The sequence below is a fragment of the Marmota flaviventris genome, chromosome 6 (genome assembly GCF_047511675.1).
Source record: "Marmota flaviventris isolate mMarFla1 chromosome 6, mMarFla1.hap1, whole genome shotgun sequence".
NCBI lineage: Eukaryota > Metazoa > Chordata > Mammalia > Rodentia > Sciuridae > Marmota > Marmota flaviventris.
Window position 1 is genome coordinate 112199900 of NC_092503.1, and position 6264 is coordinate 112206163.

The window sequence follows — 6264 nt, forward strand, 5'->3', positions numbered from 1 at the left end:
CTGGGACCTGGAGAAGGGTGGGGAAGGCTCTGACACAGCTGTGTCTAAGCGCCTCTCACCCAGCCAGGAGGTAACTCAAATCACATGCAAGGATGGCCGCCCACGTGTGTGTGTGTGTGTGTGTGTGTGTGTTACACTCCCCTGATGTGAGGAGTGGGAGAAGAGCATGGGTAAGTTTCTCTCCCAGCCCTCTGACTTCTGTATAGTACCACACCTGGAGGTGTGTGATAGTGGCTAGGGAGGACATTGAGAGGTTCCTACTGGGTCAGGTGTGTGGGCAGAACCACAGACATGGTATGCTTCTTGTGGCTTGACACTGACCTGTACTCAGTTGCCAGGCTTATGGAGGGGAGACGGTCACCCTCTCTGTAGGCAGTGCTCTGTATACTTCTCTCCCCATTTTTTGTTCCTCTCTTCTCCCTGATTACTCCTCCTTAGAAATGTGAGTTTTACAGTAAAAAATCTTCGGACCCAATATATATTTTTGACAAAATGGACGTAATAGATATCCACAGAGCATTTCATCCAAAAAGATCTCAGTGCATTTTCTTTCATGTGTCCCTGCAATCTTTTGCAAAATGGACGATATTTAAGGCCATAAGCAAGGTTTTATATAATCTGTAGCATTCTATGAAATTCCTCGTATGGTAATAGATCATAATGAAATGAAATTAGAACTCAGGAGAAAGAATAAAATGACAGAAATGATACAAACACATCTGGATGGGCCATGAAAAAAGGGGCAAATTTTTAAAATTCTTACAATTAAGAGACAGAGATGCCTCATATTAGAATCTCCTTGACTCCATGAAGGCCATTGGGAGGGGAAAGGTAGAGCCATGAGGGCCTACATGAGAAAATTAGAAAGATCCCAATATACAACCTCATGATGAATCCAAGAAAAGAAGACAAAAGGAAATAATTAAGACCAGAGCCGAAATTCATGCAACAGAGGATCAATTGTGAAAAATACAAAGGATCAATGAACAGGGAATTGAATCCTTGAAATGATAAATAAGATTAACAAACCCAAGCTAAACCAATCAAAGGACAGACAAAGAAAACATAAATTAATAAAATTAAAACCAAAAAAGAAGATATCGCAGAAATCTTGACAATCATTATGGACTCTTTGGGAAAACTTATAGTCCAATAAATTGAAAACTCGGGAAGAAGTTGAGTTTCTAAACACACATGTCCTACCCAAATTGAACCATGTGAACAGAGAAAACAAACAGACCCAAGAGAAGCAATGCTATTGAAACAGTAATTAAAAGTCTTCCACAAAAGAAAAGCCCAGGAAACGTGGGTTCTCCTGTGAATTCTACCAGGCCTATAAGAAGAATTAAATAGAAATAGGGAGGAGGAGCAATTCCGAATTTATTCTATGAAGCCAGAATCACCCTGAAACCAGAACTAGATAAGGACACATCAAAGAAAGAATACTACAGATCCATATCCCTGATGAACATAGATACAAAATTCCTAAATAAAATGTAAGCAGATCACATTCAACAACACAATTAAGGGGTTATACATCATGATTAAGTAGGTTTCCTTCCTGTGATGCAAGGATAGTTCCAAATATGCAAATCAATAAATATAATTCATGAAATAAATAGATTTAAGGACAAAAGTCCCATACTAATCTCAAAAGACACAGAGAAAATGTTTTGGAAAAAAATCCATCCCCGCAGTCATGATAAAATCACAAATAAAACTAAGTAATGGGATCTTCCTTCAGCATCAAAAAGGTTATTCTATACAACAAGCCCAAAGCCACCATCATAGTGAGTGGGGAAAAACGGAAAGCATATTCTCTAAAATCAGAAACAAGACAAGGATGTTCACTCTCACCATTTCTGTTCAATGTAGCACTTGAAATTTTAGTCAAAGCAACTGGGCACATGGAAGAAATAAAAAGGATACAAATAGGAAAGTGAAAATTCAGATTATCATTGTTTGCAGATGATATGATCCTATGCTTAGAAGATCCAAAAACTCCACCAAAAGACTTTTAGAATCAATAGTCAAGTTTAGTCAAGTGTCAGGATGCAACATCAGCAAAGAAATATCAGTAACTTTCCTATTCATCAATAATGAATCTGCTAAAACAAAGGAAACAATGCCGCAGTCTGGCTGGGCACAATTCAGGAGCTACTTGTCAAAAGAAACGAACATTATTTTTAGAACACACACACACCACACCACACAGCTCTTCAGGAAAACCCTCAGAGCCCAACTGCCACCACTGGCTTCCCACAAGCCTCTCAACCTCCCCCACTCCTCCTGCTCTTGAGGCCGATTGGCTGGGTCGTGTGGGCGGAGCCAAAAAAAGTCCCCCAATGAGCAGTTCCGTACTCTGAAAGGGCGGGGAAACAACCCAATGAGCATCACCGCAGAGGAGCCAATCAGTTGGCAGCTAGAAGTTTGCTGGAGCCGCTGTGAGCCAATCATCAGCTGGCAGCTGGAAGTTTGCTGGCAGCTGGAAGCTTGCTGGCAGCTGGATGTTTGCTGGGGCCCCTTTGGCTGTGGCTCTCAACAAAACAACAACAACAACAACAAAAAAATAGGAAACAATTCCATTCACAATAGCCTAAAAAAATAAGCAAGAAAGTAAAAAAATCCTTTAAAAAATGTAATGAAGGAGGTGAAAGACCCCCTGAAATAAAAATTATAAACAATGAAAAAAAATTGAAGAAGGCACTTGAAAACGAAAAGATATCCCATGTTCATGGACAGACAGAATTAAATCATGTGAAAGTGCCATATTACCAGATGCAATTGACAGAGCCAGTGCAATCTCAAAATACCAACGACATTCTTCACACACACACACACACACAAACAAACAATAACGACGACAACAACAACAACAAAACACAGCCCTAAAATTCATGTGGAAGAATTAAAGACCTAGAATAGCCTGCTTAGCAATGGTAACCCAAAAGACATATGCTGGAAGCCTCACAATATCTGGTTTCAAATTATCCTACAGAGCCATATCAACAGAAAGAGCATGACACTGGCATAAAAACAGACACACAGACTAAGGGGGTGGAATAGAAGACCCAGAGACAAACCCACTCGGATTTTGTCATCTGATCCTTGACAAAGGCACCAAAAACCTATGGTGGAGAAAAAACAAACTTTTAAACAACTGAACCTGGGCAAACTGGATATCATGTGCAGGAGAGTGAAGCCAGGTGTCTCTCTCTCAACCTGCACAGGAGGCAACTCAAAATGGATCAGAGATCTAGGAAGCAGACCAGAGACTTTGTACCCTGTAAGAAATCACAGGGTCAATACTGATAAATAGGTATGGACAAGGACTTCTTTATTAGGACTCCTAAAGCTCAGTGGATGGCATCAAATCAAACAGTATCTGCACAGCAAAAGAAACAATTAAGAGTGTGAAGAGAGAGCCTACAGAATGGGAGACAATATTTTCCAGCTTCTCTTCTGACAGAGGATTAATATCCAGAATATATAAAGAACTCAAAATGCTTAAAACCAAGAAAGCAAATAACCCAATCAACAAATGTGGAAAAAATCAAATAGACATTTCTCAACAGAAAAAGACTAATGGTCCATAAATCATGAAAAATGTTCAACATCTTTATTAATCAAGAAATGCAAGCTGGGCATGGTGGCACAGGTCTGTAATGCCAGCAGCTTGGGAGGCTGAGGCAGGAGGATTGAAGTTCAAAGCCAGGCTCAGCAAAAGTCATGTAGTAAACCACTCAGTGAGACCCTGTCTCTAAATAAAATACAAAATAGGGCTGGGGATGTGGCGCAGTGGTTAAGTGCCCCTGGGTTCAATCCCCGGTACGCTCCCCACTCCAAAAAAAGAATGCAAATCAAAACTATACTGAGGGGTCTGTTGGCACAGGACTTTATTTCCAGTAACTCAGGAGGCTGAGACAGAAGGATTGCAAGTTGAGCCCAGCCTCAGCAACTCAGAAAGGACCTCAACAACTTAGTGATACCCTGTCTTTTAATAAAAAACCAAAAGTGCTGGGGATGTGGATCAGTGGTTAGGCATCCCTGGGTTAAATCCCCAATACCAAAAAGGAAAAAAGAAAAACACAATCTATACTGAGATTATGTTTTTCTCCAATCAAAATGACAAATACATCAAGAATACAAATAATAGTGAAGAATGGCAAGGACATTTTCTAATATGCTGTTTGTGAAATTATAAATTCATAAAACCACTATGGAAATCAGCATGAAGGGTCCTCAAAATCTTGGAATGATCCTGGGTGGTAGCACATGCCTGTATTCCTGAGCACACGCTACTCAGGAGGCTGAGGCAAGAGAATCACAGGTTCAAGATCAGCCTCAGTAACCTAGTGAGACCTTATCTCAACATCAAAACTGAAAAGGTCTGGGGATGTGGCTCAGTGTTAAAGCTCTCTTTGGTTGAATTCCCAGTACTTAAACACAGACACAAAAACAAACAACAAATCCCAAACCAACAAAAGTACTGTTACGGAGCCACCCTATGACCCAGCTGTGCTACTCCTGGCTGTTCCTGGTAGTTCATCCAAACATTAAAGTCGGTGCACTGTGGGAAAACACAGCACACAGGTTTATAGCAGTGCGACTCCCAGGAGGCAAGGTATGGAGCCAGCCTTGTTGTCTATGAACAGAGGAGTGGACAGAGCAATGTGGTCTATGTGCACAGTGGAACTTATTCAGTCAGAAAGAAGATGAAATTATGTCACTTCAGGAAAATGGGTGTTAAGCAAAATGTGCCAGATTCAGACAGCCAAGGATGGTACATTTTCTCTTATGTGTAAAAGCTAGAGAGAAAAGTTGAGGGGGGGGGGGGAGTAAGGAGGGAGTCACCTGGGGTTGGGGTTGTGGATCAAAGGGAGACCAGTGGGATAGAGGAAGGGGACCAGGGAGGAAGGGAGGTACTGAGGAATAAATTGACAAATTTGTGATACTTGCATGCATGAGAATGACAAAATGTGTTCTACCATTGTGTACAAATAATGCCCAAATAGAATTTACACTAAAAAAGGAAAAATTGCCATTTTTCACACTTTTTGTTGAAGTAAAATGCACATGAAAACAGGTGAGCTATCAGGAGTAGAGCACACTAACTTCTCATGAGCCAGAGGACTCCACCTCACTCCCACCTGAATCAGGGAGTGGAATACTGCCGGGCAGGCGGGAGCACACCTGTAATCCTAGCAATTTGGGACACTGAGGCAGGAAGATTGACAGGTCCAGGCACAGCAACTTAGAAAGCCCCTCAGAAACCCAGCAAGACCCTGTCTCAGAGTCAATAGTAAAAAGGACTGGGGATGCAACTAAGTAGTAAAGCACCCCCGGGGTTCAATCCTCGGTCTTTCCCACACACAGACACCAAAAAAGAAAAAACGGAACCAGAATGAATACTCTCAGTCTCATCTAAGTCCTTTTTTGCCTCCCCTGCCCCAGCCCCTGCCCAATCTGAAGACCCAGACTCAGCTGACAGCCAGGTCTGCAGACAGGCACGGCTGTGGGCAGGGCCTCACTGGGTTGGACAGCAGTGCTGCAGGCACAGACAGTTATCCCTTTTGACACACAAGCACACACAGGGTGGGAAAGGGCAAGAGGCCGTCAAGGTCAAAGAAGCCTCAAGTGGTGGAGATGGGTCTTCTAAGTCAAGTTCGTCCCATGTCACACTCAAGTCCTTCCATATGTGCTGAGAGGGCTCAGCAAAGAGTTAGAAGTAGGCTCCATGTGTCATCAGAAATCAGTCTGTGTGGACATCTCTGACACTGTCCAGGAACACCCTTCATTCTTCTGGGGACATATTTCTTCTGAGTACTTTTGTCCATACACTTTAAATGCTCCCTGAGGGAGCCACCAAGTTCTTGCATGATCGTACCTGCTGCCCATGACTGATGGGCCAGGACTGGGTGCCTGAAGAAAAGTCCAAATACTATATATATTTATTTATTAACGGCAGTAAGGATTTAACCCAGGAATGCTAAACCACTTCGCTACATCCACAGGACTTTTAATTTATTTTTTTGAGATTATCTCATTAAATTGCTGAGGTTGACCTGGAACTTGTCATCTCCAGCCTTAGCCTCCTGATCTGCTGGATATACGCATGTGGTGCTCCATCCAAGTCAGAGAAATTTCTGAAGAATTTTGATTTCATTCTTTTTTCTGGAAATGAGAAACTCAGTTGTTATTGTTTAGTTCCATAGAGAAAGCCAGGAGTGAGGACCAGAGAAAACATTTAGGGAGAACATGAGA